The sequence below is a fragment of the Procambarus clarkii genome, chromosome 81, assembly GCF_040958095.1.
Source record: "Procambarus clarkii isolate CNS0578487 chromosome 81, FALCON_Pclarkii_2.0, whole genome shotgun sequence".
NCBI classification, from domain to species: Eukaryota; Metazoa; Arthropoda; class Malacostraca; order Decapoda; family Cambaridae; genus Procambarus; species Procambarus clarkii.
The window spans coordinates 6,888,814-6,902,439 of NC_091230.1; the positions used below are offsets into that span (position 1 = coordinate 6,888,814).

The following is a 13,626-nucleotide window of genomic DNA, read 5'->3' on the forward strand; positions in this document are numbered from 1 at the left end:
TCCATACCTTGGGCATTTGAATGTGTTAGCTTGTCAATGCTCCTCCTAATTACATCGTATGTTATGGGAGTATCTCTTAATTCGTACTCTTCCTCTGCTTCAAACATTAGTGTGGGTATTGGTATGATGTTTAATCTTTCTTGTGTGAACGCTGATGTAATGTATTCATTATCAGTGTTTTAGAAAGTTTTCTTTCGTAGTTTCCTATGGCTGATCTGATTTTCCGGTTGACTGAATTTAATATATTTAAGGTCTCTCATTATATCTCATAATCTATGTTATTTTTTGTTGAAGTGCCGCCTGCTCCAGAGGTTCAGCTCTTACATTACTGCCTGTGTCATCCCTTTTGTTCTCTTTTTTCTTCCTCTTTCTTGTCACATATTTTTTAAAAAGTTCAGTGAAGACCTTCATGAAGTTTTCTCACGATGCTTCCATGCTTTAATCACCTATTAACTCCTAAAGGAAGTGTTTTACAATTCCTCTCTCATTCCTTGATAGTATCCTCGAAAGTGGTCTAGAAAGTCATCATTCTGGACCCTAACAAGTGTTTCTTTAATTGTAATCCATCTTAGAATATTGTGATCACACGACTGGGCGACCATTTTACCCCACCTGTATAGGACATGTCATGCCCTCTTCTGATGTTTGCACATGATCTGGAAGGCTGTTACTTCCACTGTCAGTGTGCTATCATCTTGAGTTAGCATGTTGCACCGTACAGACTCTGAGGAGCCCATGGTGTTCAATTCCTCATTGCTGATTATATTCATGTTCCCGTTTACATACAGCATCACACCATCTGCTCTTGCTGTTCTGAGAGGTGAACGGAATCCTGGGAGATGGAATTCCCCTTCAATTATCTCCTCTCGTCTCCATGTTTCACTTGAACCAATTGGACTGGACGGTAGAGCGACGATCTCGCTTTATGCAAGTCGGCGTTCAATCCCCGACCGTCTAAGTGGTTAGGCATCATTCCTTCCTCCTGTCCCATCCTAAATCCTTATCCTGATCCCTACCAAGTGCTATATAGTCGTAATGATTTGGCACTTTCTCCTGATAGCACCCTTCCATGTTTCACTGATAGCAATGTGGCCGGGATTCTCAGACTCAGCGCATGTACACTGCATCAAATTTATTTATTAAGCTTCTGACCTTCGTATAAAGTCATTCAAACTGCTGACATTGTTCCTAAAGCTGGGAGATTGCTCAAGCATTTTGCTCACTATTATTTCCTACATTGTCATTTAGATTTTATGCGTGTTTGTCGTCCGAGATATACAGGGTTAGTTCAGCCTGGCTGAGTGAAGGACTCCGTCCTCTCTTCCCTCCTCTGTCACGACCACTCGCTCTCTGGGTCGTCAGCTTGCAATTTCTGTATTGGTCCGTGTTTATTATTTCTTTTAGTTTGTTTCTGTCATGACCCAACATATACCAGTTAAGACTGGATACGTTGTGGTCACTCTATAAGTGTCAATGTGCCGTTATTACCATTTGTACTTTGGCACACTATATACTCGGAGCATGTGTGGCGAGGTGTCCCATGGTCAGACCAGCACGGAGCATGTGTGGCCAGGTGTCCCATGGTCAGACCAGCACGGAGCATGTGTGGTGAGGTGTCCCATGTTCAGACCAGCACGGAGCATGTGTGGCCAGGTGTCCCATGTTCAGACCAGCACGGAGCATGTGTGGCGAGGTGTCCCATGGTCAGACCAGCACGGAGCATGTGTGGCGAGGTGTCCCATGGTCAGACCAGCACGGAGCATGTGTGGCGAGGTGTCCCATGGTCAGACCAGCACGGAGCATGTGTGGCCAGGTGTCCCATGTTCAGACCAGCACGGAGCATGTGTGGCGAGGTGTCCCATGGTCAGACCAGCACAGAGCATGTGTGGCGAGGTTTGGGAGATGTATAACAACATGGAGTACTGTCTCACAAGAAGTAGAACGTGATACAAAAGAGAGCTAAATGACAGCATCAGCAGCGAATAACACTCGACATATAAACCACTATGGTTGAAGAACCAGCTGGTTCACGATACCCAGACCATTATATCGCCTCTAACCTAACTTAACCACCATGGTTGAAACTGTCTAATTGGCTATCGTAGCGGCTTAATGATCCACCTGTGGGTTACAGTATCTAATAAAAACATACATTTTAAAATATATTTGGCAGAATAAGAACAATATTTTAACACGATCATTATATTTTAACTTTTTAGTGAAGCTTTATTATATGTTTATATTAACTCTATGTATATTATTATCTAAGTTGTGATATTTTGTTGCCTATTCCTTCCCCCGTCCCATCCCAAATCCTTTTCCTGATCACTTGCAAGTGCTATATAGTCGTAACTGCTTGTACTTTCTCCTGATAGTTCCCTTCCCTTTCCTCACAATTAGTCAATATTGTGCTATTATCATGACACCATAAATATGACACTATAAGTGTCACCATATATATATGGTGACATACATACGACACTATCAATACCTGTATCTATAAAAATAGAATGTCTATCCGTCTATTTGCCTGGGCGAGGTTAAAGGGCAGATGTTAGGTTAGTTCTCCCCGGCCAGGGCTTGAACCCAGAGGAAGTTGGTAGTGAGGCACGACGAGTCATGCTCCACTACGCCACCAGGAACTGTCTTAGTGACACTGCAATGTTCCACTACAGATTATTCTCTCTTGAACAGTTCTAATGTTCTATCTTCTCATTCGTAAAATGTATGTTTATTTAGTGGGGAAAGGTTCCAAATGACTCCATATGACAAGCATCATTTAATAACAAATAGGCATCATCAACATATATTTTATAAAAGAACCGCATTAAAGTGTAAAAGCAAAATCATCATATCAAATGTGTTCATTATGTTATGAAAGTACATAACCCAAATATGGTCTCATAGGAGCCAGGGCTACACCATCTGTTTGACATTACTATTTATTGTTAAATAATACTCCTTAACAGCAGCTTTAATTTGGCTTTACAAACACCAACAATATCATCATCTGAATTAGAGAACAAAATATGAATGAAAATGTCAATAGTTTCATACAATGGAACATTTGTAAATAAGAGTTTCACATAAAAACTAACATAACCGCCTGCGGGTTGGGGCCCAAACTGAGCAGACACTTAAAGTCAACTAAAGTTTTAATGGTAAATAACTGTCAAAGGATATATAATTAGAACAAAAAGAATGTCAAATTATAATCAATGTTCTACTGGCACTATATTCCACCCTATTGGGTGAAATTGGCAACCATTTCACCCAATACACCAGGTGTAGTCTTCACAAAAGGACGACCTCACCGTATACCAGGGGAGGAACCTGAACTAAATAGAGTACAATAACTATCATCAGACAAAATATTTATTAGTAAAATCGAGTAAAGTTCTGTTAAGTTCTATTTTTAGTGTAAGTATGGATATAAGTATCAACCCCAAGTTTGGTACACTTATAAACAAAGTGTACTATAGTGTCCATACCAAAGTGAAATAAGTGTCATATTTACCTCGTTTACATTATAAGATTTATTAAAAGTCAAACTACAATCCCTCTATAATGCTCAGTAACGAGATTTTTTATAATAATAATAATAAAACTAATAATAATAATAATAATAATAATTATAATAATAATAACAATAATATTAATCATTTATTCACAAGAAGGTACAATGGGTTGGTGAGATTACATAAGATTGGTATTTGTACATTCTCGCGAAGCCACTAACACGCAGTGTTTCGGGCAGCTCCTTAATCTAACATATCAGGTAAGATGAAAAGGTGTATTGCAGCAAAAATATATATCAACATATAACTACAATATAAATTGGCAGAGGTGATTAACCTGGTGAAGATATATGTCTTAATTAAGTAGTTGGGTGGTACAAGTTACAGAGTGAGTTTATCAGTCTTTAAAGTATTGATTTCTGTAATGAACGACAAAGGCATTCTAGACACACAATATTATTAACACAATTGATTGTCTTACCCAACAACCCAAAAGCCTGGAGGAAATATTTAAGGAAGATAATTTACAAACATGAACCTTTTCTTTTTAACATTTCGAGTCATTGTTTTGTATAATCTCTTGCGAACAAAACAGAATAATCAAGTGAAAAAAACTGTACATCTGGACTTTAAACTTTTCCTGTCTACCTGGAGTTTCTCCGTCCAGGTGGTCACTTTCCTGTCTACCTGGAGTTTCTCCGTCCAGGTGGTCACTTTCCTGTCTACCTGGAGTTTCTCCGTCCAGGTGGTCACTTTCCTGTCTACCTGGAGTTTGTCCGTCCAGGACACTTTCTGGGGTTATAAACATTTTAAGTTCTAACACAACATTATTCACGAGTAAAGTGAAACACACAAAGTCACGAACAATAATTACCGTTACTAATTGTGGTCATGTATATCAGCCATAACCAACGAAGAATACATATACAACTTGTTGTCATGTATATCAGCCAAAACCAACGAGGAATACATATACAACTTGTTGTCATGTATATCAGCCAAAACCAACGAGGAATACATATACAACTTGTTGTCATGTATATCAGCCATAACCAACGGGGGAATACGAATACAATTTGTGGTCATGTATATCACCCATAACTAACGATGAATACATATACATATATACGTCAGGGGCGTACCCAGGTTCTAAAGTTCCCACAAGAAAGGCGCCATCACACAGCAAATCATTTTAAACAAGATACATTTACATTGTGTTTAAAATCAAAACCAAAGGAAGATTAAGTTTTGCAGGCAATGAGTCACAATAACGTGGCCGAAGAATGTTGACCAGACCACACACTAGAAGGTGAAGGGACGATGACGTTTCGGTCTGTCCTGGACCATTCTCAAGTCGAAACGTCGTCGTCCCTTCCCCTTCTAGTGTGTAGTCTGGTCAAGATTATGTTTTGTAGGAAATGCATAATTGTTATTTTATTTTTAAAAAGCTTTACAGTGAGCTCATCAATATCAAAACATAATAAATCATGCGTGTTACTCAATTATTGTAACTTTAAACATATTAAAAAAATACAAAATAATTTGAATTATGAATGAAAGAACGACAATAGTTTCTTTCGTCTAGGCTTCATTCTAGTTATTGATCTATTAGTTCCTTATAATCTATGTCAGTAGTCAACTTTCCTTTAATGGAGAGCAAAGGTAAGCAAGCCAATCCATCCTCACCCATATAAAAAATAAGGCTTGGAGTCAGTAAGGTCACACGTAGACCACTGAACTACGTGTTCGAGGTGTTCGTCTTTGAGAAGGTATGTGTCAGCCAACTGAAGGATCGTTCTGCAACAGCGCTAGTTATTGGTAAGGTCAGATGATGTGGTACAGTGTGGACAAGTTGGGATAAATGGAACACATGTCACGGGCGATCATGAATTATAGTGCATTGTTGATGGTCAATTTCTCGACATGATTTTGTCATACTGTTTGTGACCATTATTTCTTTATATATGAGTCACTGAATGAAAGTAACTTTTATACAATTTGAGCTTGACAGTCGGTCACGTCTGAGGACGGGTCTTCTTAAAGTTATAATTTATTCACATTGTCGGCGTTGTCAAAATGCTTTGGATCTAAGAGCACTTAATTTGGGAGCTACATATAAAAAATGTTTACATCTTTTACATGTTCTATTTCTAACAAAATCTAAGGACACTAAGAAGGATTCAACAGAGAACTTTTTTCGAGCACAAAATATTGCTTCGTCCTCTGCAGTTTCATCATGGAATCTTTTTCTTTAAATCTCTCTTTGATGTTTGTGTCCCGTATTAATAACACACTTTCCAGCCACCTTGCTTCATTTTCAGCCCATTTAGATTCAAACTCATTTTAGGCAAATGGGGAGGGAGGGATTTTTGACAAGTCGCCGGCTTCCTGTCGTCGCCACTAGTGTTAGTGGCCATCAGCTAAATTCAGGTAAATACTCATTGCACGTTTCTCATAAACTCTTCAAAAATCTGAATGAAATGAGAAGCCGCTACCAGATCTCTACTACTTTTATGTAAGTATGTGGATAAATGTTAAACTTTGTCTAGCACTTTACTCCAGAATATAAGAACAACTAAGAATTGCTCAGTACTGAGTGCTTCCGGTACACGCTTTGTCTCAGCGAGCTGTTGTGGAGGACACTTGTGTATCTCACCTCCAGGATTGTTGTAGAACAACTACTGATAACTTGTGCACGACTGCCTCTGCTGCTGCTGACTTTCTGGACGCCCATCTAGGGGACACAAGCTTTCTTTAGTCAGTGCGGAAGATCTGTTATGATTGTCTTCTTCTTTTAGTACTGAAAGACGAAGAAAACTGCCAGGAAAGAGGTACAGAAACTCTCTAGAGAGTTCCGTTGTGGGACTGACCGTAACACAGTTATTGACAGTCTTCAGTTGACCACAACGCAGTTATTGACAGTCCTCAGTTGACCGCACCACAGTTATTGACAGTCCTCAGTTGACCGCATCACAGTTATTGACAGTCCTCAGTTGAACAATACACAATTATTGACAGTCCTCAATTGAACAATACACAATTATTGACAGTCCTCAGTTGAACAATACACAATTATTGACAGTCCTCAGATGAACAATACACAATTATTGACAGCCCTCAGTTGACCGCAACACCAGGCCAGTCAAGACAGTTCTGTCGCTGAACAAACCAAATTTGGCCAGAAGACCATTCACCGTTTTTTTGTGAGTCACTTTTTTCATGTTTCCAGATTTGTGAATACCTTTAACAAAAGTCTTGCAACCAATTTTTGGATCATTCCAGCAACCATACGACAGATTTGCAAAAAAGACCACAAGCAAAGCAAAGTCAAGTGTTCCCCCCGGGTGAGTCAACCAACCAGCCCCTAACAAAGCCAAGTGTTCCCCCGGGTGAGTCAACCACCCAACACCTAACAAAGCCAAGTGTTCCCCCGGGTGAGTCAACCAACCAGCACCTAACAAAGCCTAGTGTTCCCCCCGGGTGAGTCAACCAACCAGCCCCTAACAAAGCCAAGTGTTCCCCCGGGTGAGTCAACCAACAAACATCTAACAAAGCCAAGTGTTCCCCCGGGTGAGTCAACCAACCAACACCTAACAAAGCCTAGTGTTCCCCCCGGGTGAGTCAACCAACCAGCACCTAACAAAGCCTAGTGTTCCCCGGGTGAGTCAACCAACCAGCACCTAACAAAGCCAAGTGTTCCCCCGGGTGAGTCAACCACCCAGCCCCTAACAAAGCCAATTGTTCCCCCGGGTGAGTCAACCAACCAACATCTAACAAAGCCAAGTGTTCCCCCGGGTGAGTCAACCAACCAGCACCTAACAAAGCCTAATGTTCCCCCGGGTGAGTCAACCAACCACCACCTAACAAAGCCTAGTGTTCCCCCGGGTGAGTCAACCAACCAGCACCTAACAAAGCCTAATGTTCCCCCCGGGTGAGTCAACCAACCAGCACCTAACAAAGCCTAGTGGTCCCCCCCGGGTGAGTCAACCAACCAGCACCTAACAAAGCCTAGTGTTCCCCCCGGGTGAGTCAACCAACCAGCCCCTAACAAAGCCTAGTGTTCCCCCCGGGTGAGTCAACCAACCAGCACCTAACAAAGCCTAGTGTTCCCCCCGGGTGAGTCAACCAACCAGCACCTAACAAAGCCTAATGTTCCCCCCGGGTGAGTCAACCAACCAGCACCTAACAAAGCCTAGTGTTCCCCCCCGGGTGAGTCAACCAACCAGCACCTAACAAAGCCTAGTGTTCCCCCGGGTGAGTCAACCAACCAGCCCCTAACAAAGCCTAGTGTTCCCCCCGGGTGAGTCAACCAACCAGCACCTAACAAAGCATAGTGTTCCCCCCGGGTGAGTCAACCAACCAGCACCTAACAAAGCCTAATGTTCCCCCCGGGTGAGTCAACCAACCAGCACCTAACAAAGCCTAATGTTCCCCCCGGGTGAGACAACCAACCAGCACCTAACAAAGCCTAGTGTTCCCCCGGGTGAGTCAACCAACCAGCCCCTAACAAAGCCTAGTGTTCCCCCCGGGTGAGTCAACCAACCAGCACCTAAGAAAGCCTAATGTTCCCCCGGGTGAGTCAACCAACCACCACCTAACAAAGCCTAGTGTTCCCCCGGGTGAGTCAACCAACCAGCACCTAACACAGCCTAATGTTCCCCCCGGGTGAGTCAACCAACCAGCACCTAACAAAGCCTAATGTTCCCCCCGGGTGAGTCAACCAACCAGCACCTAACAAAGCCTAGTGTTCCCCCCCCCGGGTAAGTCAACCAACCAGCACCTAACAAAGCCTAGTGTTCCCCCGGGTGAGTCAACCAACCAGCCCCTAACAAAGCCTAGTGTTCCCCCCGGGTGAGTCAACCAACCAGCACCTAACAAAGCCTAGTGTTCCCCCCGGGTGAGTCAACCAACCAGCACCTAACAAAGCCTAATGTTCCCCCGGGTGAGTCAACCAACCAGCCCCTAACAAAGCCTAGTGTTCCCCCCGGGTGAGTCAACCAACCAGCACCTAACAAAGCCTAGTGTTCCCCCCGGGTGAGTCAACCAACCAGCCCCTAACAAAGCCTAGTGTTCCCCCCGGGTGAGTCAACCAACCAGCACCTAACAAAGCCTAGTGTTCCCCCCGGGTGAGTCAATCAACCAGCACCTAACAAAGCCTAGTGTTCCCCGGTTGAGTCAACCAACCAGCACCTAACAAAGCCTAATGTCCCCCCCGGGTGAGTCAACCAACCAGCACCTAACAAAGCCTAATGTTCCCCCCGAGTGAGTCAACCAACCAGCACCTAACAAAGCCTAGTGTTCCCCCCCGGGTGAGTCAACCAACCAGCACCTAACAAAGCCTAGTGTTCCCCCCGGGTGAGTCAACCAACCAGCCCCTAACAATGCCTAGTGTTCCCCCCGGGTGAGTCAACCAACCAGCACCTAACAAAGCCTAGTGTTCCCCCCGGGTGAGTCAACCAACCAGCACCTAACAAAGCCTAATGTTCCCCCGGGTGAGTCAACGAACCAGCCCCTAACAAAGCCTAGTGTTCCCCCCGGGTGAGTCAACCAACCAGCACCTAACAAAGCCTAGTGTTCCCCCCGGGTGAGTCAACCAACCAGCCCCTAACAAAGCCTAGTGTTCCCCCCGGGTGAGTCAACCAACCAGCACCTAACAAAGCCTAGTGTTCCCCCTGGGTGAGGTAACCAACCAGCCCCTAACAAAGCCTAGTGTTCCCCCCGGGTGAGTCAACCAACAAGCACCTAACAAAGCCTAGTGTTCCCCCCGGGTGAGTCAACCAACCAGCACCTAACAAAGCCTAGTGTTCCCCCCGGGTGAGTCAACCAACCAGCACCTAACAAAGCCTAATGTTCCCCCGGGTGAGTCAACCAACCAGCCCCTAACAAAGCCTAGTGATCCCCCCGGGTGAGTCAACCAACCAGCACCTAACAAAGCCTAATGTTCCCCCCGGGTGAGTCAACCAACCAGCACCTAACAAAGCCTAGTGTTCCCCCCGGGTGAGTCACCAACCAGCACCTAACAAAGCCTAGTGTTCCCCCCCGGGTGAGTCAACCAACCAGCACCTAACAAAGCCTAGTGTTCCCCCCCGGGTGAGTCAACCAACCAGCACCTAACAAAGCCTAGTGTTCCCCCCGGGTGAGTCAACCAACCAGCACCTAACAAAGCCTAGTGTTCCCCCGGGTGAGTCAACCAACCAGCTCCTAACAAAGCCTAGTGTTCCCCCCGGGTGAGTCAACCAACCAGCCCCTAACAAAGCCAAGTGTTCCCCCCGGGTGAGTCACCAACCAGCACCTAACAAAGCCTAGTGTTCCCCCCGGGTGAGTCAACCAACCAGCACCTAACAAAGCCTAGTGTTCCCCCCCGGGTGAGTCAACCAACCAGCACCTAACAAAGCCTAGTGTTCCCCCCGGGTGAGTCAACCAAGCAGCACCTAACAAAGCCTAGTGTTCCCCCCGGGTGAGTCAACCAAGCAGCACCTAACAAAGCCTAGTGTTCCCCCCGGGTGAGTCAACCAACCAGCCCCTAACAAAGCCAAGTGTTCCCCCCGGGTGAGTCACCAACCAGCACCTAACAAAGCCTAGTGTTCCCCCCGGGTGAGTCAACCAACCAGCACCTAACAAAGCCAAGAGTTCCTCCGGGTGAGTCAACCAACCAACACCTAACAAAGCCAAGTGTTCCCCCGGGTGAGTCAACCAACCAACACCAAACAAAGCCAAGAGTTCCCCCCGGGTGAGTCAACCAACCAACACCTAACAAAGCCAAGTGTTCCCCCCGGGTGAGTCAACCAACCAGCACCTAACAAAGCCAAGTGTTCCCCCGGGTGAGTCAACCAACCAGCACCTAACAAAGCCAAGAGTTCCCCCCGGGTGAGTCAACCAACCAACACCTAACAAAGCCAAGTGTTCCCCCGGGTGAGTCAACCAACCAACACCTAACAAAGCCAAGTGTTCCCCCCGGGTGAGTCAACCAACCAGCACCTAACAAAGCGAAGTGTTCCCCCGGGTGAGTCAACCAACCAGCACCTAACAAAGCCAAGAGTTCCCCCCGGGTGAGTCAACCAACCAACACCTAACAAAGCCAAGTGTTCCCCCGGGTGAGTCAACCAACCAGCACCTAACAAAGCCTAGTGTTCCCCCCGGGTGAGTCAACCAACCAGCCCCTAACAAAGCCTAGTGTTCCCCCCGGGTGAGTCAACCAACCAGCACCTAACAAAGCCTAGTGTTCCCCCCGGGTGAGTCAACCAACCAGCACCTAACAAAGCCTAATGTTCCCCCGGGTGAGTCAACCAACCAGCCCCTAACAAAGCCTAGTGTTCCCCCCGGGTGAGTCAACCAACCAGCACCTAACAAAGCCTAGTGTTCCCCCCGGGTGAGTCAACCAACCAGCCCCTAACAAAGCCTAGTGTTCCCCCCGGGTGAGTCAACCAATCAGCACCTAACAAAGCCTAGTGTTCCCCCCGGGTGAGTCAATCAACCAGCACCTAACAAAGCCTAGTGTTCCCAGGGTGAGTCAACCAACCAGCACCTAACAAAGCCTAATGTTCCCCCCGGGTGAGTCAACCAACCAGCACCTAACAAAGCCTAATGTTCCCCCCGAGTGAGTCAACCAACCAGCACCTAACAAAGCCTAGTGTTCCCCCCCGGGTGAGTCAACCAACCAGCACCTAACAAAGCCTAGTGTTCCCCCCGGGTGAGTCAACCAACCAGCCCCTAACAATGCCTAGTGTTCCCCCCGGGTGAGTCAACCAACCAGCACCTAACAAAGCCTAGTGTTCCCCCCGGGTGAGTCAACCAACCAGCACCTAACAAAGCCTAATGTTCCCCCGGGTGAGTCAACCAACCAGCCCCTAACAAAGCCTAGTGTTCCCCCCGGGTGAGTCAACCAACCAGCACCTAACAAAGCCTAGTGTTCCCCCCGGGTGAGTCAACCAACCAGCACCTAACAAAGCCTAATGTTCCCCCGGGTGAGTCAACCAACCAGCCCCTAACAAAGCCTAGTGTTCCCCCCGGGTGAGTCAACCAACCAGCACCTAACAAAGCCTAGTGTTCCCCCCGGGTGAGTCAACCAACCAGCCCCTAACAAAGCCTAGTGTTCCCCCCGGGTGAGTCAACCAACCAGCACCTAACAAAGCCTAGTGTTCCCCCCGGGTGAGTCAATCAACCAGCACCTAACAAAGCCTAGTGTTCCCCGGGTGAGTCAACCAACCAACATCTAACAAAGCCAAGTGTTCCCCCGGGTGAGTCAACCAACCAACACCTAACAAAGCCTAGTGTTCCCCCCGGGTGAGTCAACCAACCAGCACCTAACAAAGCCTAGTGTTCCCCGGGTGAGTCAACCAACCAGCCCCTAACAATGCCTAGTGTTCCCCCCGGGTGAGTCAACCAACCAGCACCTAACAAAGCCTAATGTTCCCCCCGAGTGAGTCAACCAACCAGCACCAAACAAAGCCTAGTGTTCCCCCCCGGGTGAGTCAACCAACCAGCACCTAACAAAGCCTAGTGTTCCCCCCGGGTGAGTCAACCAACCAGCCCCTAACAATGCCTAGTGTTCCCCCCGGGTGAGTCAACCAACCAGCACCTAACAAAGCCTAGTGTTCCCCCCGGGTGAGTCAACCAACCAGCACCTAACAAAGCCTAATGTTCCCCCGGGTGAGTCAACCAACCAGCCCCTAACAAAGCCTAGTGTTCCCCCCGGGTGAGTCAACCAACCAGCACCTAACAAAGCCTAGTGTTCCCCCCGGGTGAGTCAACCAACCAGCCCCTAACAAAGCCTAGTGTTCCCCCCGGGTGAGTCAACCAACCAGCACCTAACAAAGCCTAGTGTTCCCCCTGGGTGAGTCAACCAACCAGCCCCTAACAAAGCCTAGTGTTCCCCCCGGGTGAGTCAACCAACAAGCACCTAACAAAGCCTAGTGTTCCCCCCGGGTGAGTCAACCAACCAGCACCTAACAAAGCCTAGTGTTCCCCCCGGGTGAGTCAACCAACCAGCACCTAACAAAGCCTAATGTTCCCCCGGGTGAGTCAACCAACCAGCCCCTAACAAAGCCTAGTGATCCCCCCGGGTGAGTCAACCAACCAGCACCTAACAAAGCCTAATGTTCCCCCCGGGTGAGTCAACCAACCAGTACCTAACAAAGCCTAGTGTTCCCCCCGGGTGAGTCAACCAACCAGCTCCTAACAAAGCCTAGTGTTCCCCCCGGGTGAGTCAACCAACCAGCCCCTAACAAAGCCAAGTGTTCCCCCCGGGTGAGTCACCAACCAGCACCTAACAAAGCCTAGTGTTCCCCCCGGGTGAGTCAACCAACCAGCACCTAACAAAGCCTAGTGTTCCCCCCCGGGTGAGTCAACCAACCAGCATCTAACAAAGCCTAGTGTTCCCCCCGGGTGAGTCAACCAAGCAGCACCTAACAAAGCCTAGTGTTCCCCCCGGGTGAGTCAACCAAGCAGCACCTAACAAAGCCTAGTGTTCCCCCCGGGTGAGTCAACCAAGCAGCCCCTAACAAAGCCAAGTGTTCCCCCCGGGTGAGTCACCAACCAGCACCTAACAAAGCCTAGTGTTCCCCCCGGGTGAGTCAACCAACCAGCACCTAACAAAGCCAAGTGTTCCCCCCGGGTGAGTCAACTAACCAGCCCCTAACAAAGCCTAGTGTTCCCCCCGGGTGAGTCAACCAACCAGCACCTAACAAAGCCTAGTGTTCCCCCCGGGTGAGTCAACCAACCAGCACCTAACAAAGCCTAGTGTTCCCCCCGGGTGAGTCAACCAACCAGCACCTAACAAAGCCTAGTGTTCCCCCCGGGTGAGTCAACCAACCAGCTCCTAACAAAGCCTAGTGTTCCCCCCGGGTGAGTCAACCAACCAGCCCCTAACAAAGCCAAGTGTTCCCCCCCGGGTGAGTCACCAACCAGCACCTAACAAAGCCTAGTGTTCCCCCCGGGTGAGTCAACCAACCAGCACCTAACAAAGCCAAGAGTTCCTCCGGGTGAGTCAACCAACCAACACCTAACAAAGCCAAGTGTTCCCCCGGGTGAGTCAACCAACCAACACCTAACAAAGCCAAGAGTTCCCCCCGGGTGAGTCAACCAACCAACACCTAACAAAGCCAAGTGT

General features: G+C 47.5%; 1 long non-coding RNA gene across 1 annotated transcript; it reads right to left on the minus strand.

The window, feature by feature from the left end:
- Nucleotides 1-3,650: 3,650 nt before the first annotated feature.
- LOC138357960 (uncharacterized) lies at nucleotides 3,651-7,521 on the minus strand. The gene is made up of 2 exons (XR_011225172.1): nucleotides 4,245-7,521; nucleotides 3,651-4,166 (listed from the first exon to the last, which is right to left on the minus strand). It is a non-coding gene; the product is annotated as an uncharacterized lncRNA (long non-coding RNA).
- Nucleotides 7,522-13,626: the final 6,105 nt, after the last annotated feature.